At 44.3% G+C, this 2,754-nt stretch overlaps 1 pseudogene; it reads left to right on the top strand.

Moving 5' to 3' along the window:
* The first annotated feature begins 1,557 nt into the window (after positions 1-1,557).
* On the top strand, positions 1,558-2,500 carry LOC124968147 (olfactory receptor 7A10-like; annotated as a pseudogene).
* Positions 2,501-2,754: the final 254 nt, after the last annotated feature.

Genomic DNA, 2,754 nt, shown 5'->3' with positions numbered 1-2,754 from the left:
TAAATATGATTCTGTAGTGTTCTGTATCTGACCTCCCATTGACGAACACATTATCTTTCCCTTTGCATCCCTTATGGATGTCCCGGTGGTTTCCACATCTTGGCTCTTGTGAACAGGCTGTGATGAGCCCAGCCGGCAGATGTCTCTCATGGATTCATAGACTTTGCATCTGCACAGAACAGTTTTCATTGTCTTCAGTCCACATCCCTCTACACCTCTTCCCCTATTGTAAGTTAAATTAGATTTTCTACACGTTTCCTCATTTGCTTCCCTACCAGGTCCTTATGCACTGTGTGACATTAGTGCAACATTTTACAACTAAATCGATGGAGTTTCAGAGTGCCTTTCTATGTTCATGCAGTGCTAACAAACACAACACTGGAGCTGATACTGTGAACTTGGCATTCTGCTGTCAGCTCTGAGATCTGAGGAGCCACACACAGCTGCTCTCACCAGGCGTAATCGCACCTTGTGACTTACACCACCAAGGAAGCTGTCCTACAGAAGACATTGCAAGGAGAATCACCTTTTATAATCAATTTCCATGTTTAATTCACACATAACAATTGTATCTACTTCAGTGGTGGACTCTGTGACATTTTGCTACATGTGTCCAATGTTTAATGACAATATTGGTGTAATTATCCCATTCATGTCTTTCAGCATTTGTCATTGCGAGGGACAGGAAACTCACACTCCTGTTTTCTAACTATTTTGAAATAAACGAAACATAAGGGAAACAAGTCCCCTGCTGTGCTGTGGAACACTCAGGCTTCATGTCCTCTCTGTTGCTTTTACCGTCCACTAGCCCACCCCTGTCCATCCCTCCCTGCTCCCATTCCCAGCCTCTGGTCACTGCTCTGCACTTACCTCTGAGCCGACCCTCTCCCTCTTGCTCTTTCCTGTAGCCACACTGGCTTCCTCGCTGGCCTTGGACGTCTGAAACGGGCACCTTCCTCAGGGCCTTGGCATGGTCTTTGCCTCCTGCCAGACACTCTTCCCTGACAGCCTGTGGCACTTGCTCTGTCGTCCTTTAGACTTTTTTTTTTGTTTTTTTGTTGAAATCTGATTTGTCAACTTCTTTTATTTTTGCCCAATGTCCAGTTTATAAAAAAACACTTCTATCTATTCTCTTCTTTTTTACCTTATTTTCTTTTTTTCCCAATCATCTCCTTATCTGGCATGTTATATAATTTTCAAAATTAGCTTATAATTTTCTCCATCTTTAGATTGTAGGGACATTGGTTTTTTGCACTGTTCACATATTTTCTAGATTATTCCCAGGACATTGTAAATATTCAACTTTATTTCCTTAAGTACACTAGAGATTTCTCAGTATATTTCTAGAGTACACGACCTCCTGAGGAAATGCTGAGAGATGGGAAGAAACTTGTTTTAAAAAGTGTAGGTGACGCCTTGACAGGTGACCAGATTCAGATGAAATATAAAAATGACGACTTTACTGTGAATAAAAATGAGAGAAAATAGAAATTAAACAGTAGAAATGCATCTCCTTTCCCTCTCTCCTTCTCTCTCTCTCATAGTCACACCAACCACATGAAACCAATGAATGACACAGAGATTTCAGAATTCCTCCTTCTGGGATTTGCCGAGGACACAGAACTGCAGTCCCTCATCTTTGGACTTTTCCTCTCCATGTACCTGGTCACTGTGCTGGGGAACCTGCTCATCATCCTGGCCATCATCTCAGATTCCCACCTGCACATGCCCATGTACTTCTTCCTCTCCAACCTGTCCTTTGTGGACATCTGCTTCACCTCCACCACCGTCCCAAAGATGCTGCTGAACATCCAGACACAGAGCAAGGCCATCACATATGCAGGCTGCATCACCCAGATTCATTTCTTTGTACTCCTTATAGAGTTGGACATTCTTCTGTTGACTGTGATGGCCTATGACAGGTACATGGCCATCTGTGAGCCCCTGCACTACATGGTCATCATGAAGCGCCATCTCTGTGGATTGCTAATTCTGGTGTCCTGGGTTGTGAGTGTTTTATATGCATTGTTGCAAAGCTTAATGGTGTTGTGCCTGTCCTTCTGCATGGACTTGGAAATCCCCCCACTTCTTCTGTGAGCTCAACCAGGTGGTCCAACTTGCCTGCTCTGACACCTTTCTCAATGAGGTGGTGATTTATGTTGCTGCCATCTTGCTGGGTGGTGGCCCCCTCACTGGCATTCTTTACTCTTATTCCAAGATCGTTTCCTCCATCCGTGCAATCTCATCAGCTCAGGGGAGGTACAAAGCCTTCTCCACCTGTGCTTCTCACCTCTCTGTGGTCTCCTTATTTTATTGCACGAGCCTAGGTGTGTACCTCAGTTCTGCAGTGACCCAAAACTCACGTTCAACTTCAACAGCCTCTCTGATGTACACTGTGGTCACCCCCATGCTGAACCCCTTCATCTACAGTCTGAGGAATCAGGACCTGAAGAGCGCACTGAGGAGACTCTTTGAAAGAGAAAGATTAAATGTCAATTGACCAAAACTGGAGAAAAGCCCATGATTGCAGGACTCAGAGCTTCTGAGCCAGAAACTGGGTTCTTTTCAGAAAGTGGAAGCAGAACTTGCTCCTCCTACTTTATTCGTGAGTTTCTGTTCCTTTGATTTCCACCTCTGCATGCAGTTCCACTGCGTCATTCACTTTATGATGCTTTCTGATCTCTTTGAAATCCAATCCTCTCCATTTGTCCTTCTTCAACTTTCCCCAAATCATTCCCATCTTTGGAGAAGGAA

The sequence above is a fragment of the Sciurus carolinensis genome, chromosome 17 (assembly GCF_902686445.1).
Source record: "Sciurus carolinensis chromosome 17, mSciCar1.2, whole genome shotgun sequence".
NCBI lineage: Eukaryota > Metazoa > Chordata > Mammalia > Rodentia > Sciuridae > Sciurus > Sciurus carolinensis.
This window is presented reverse-complemented; position numbering and strand designations above follow the sequence as displayed.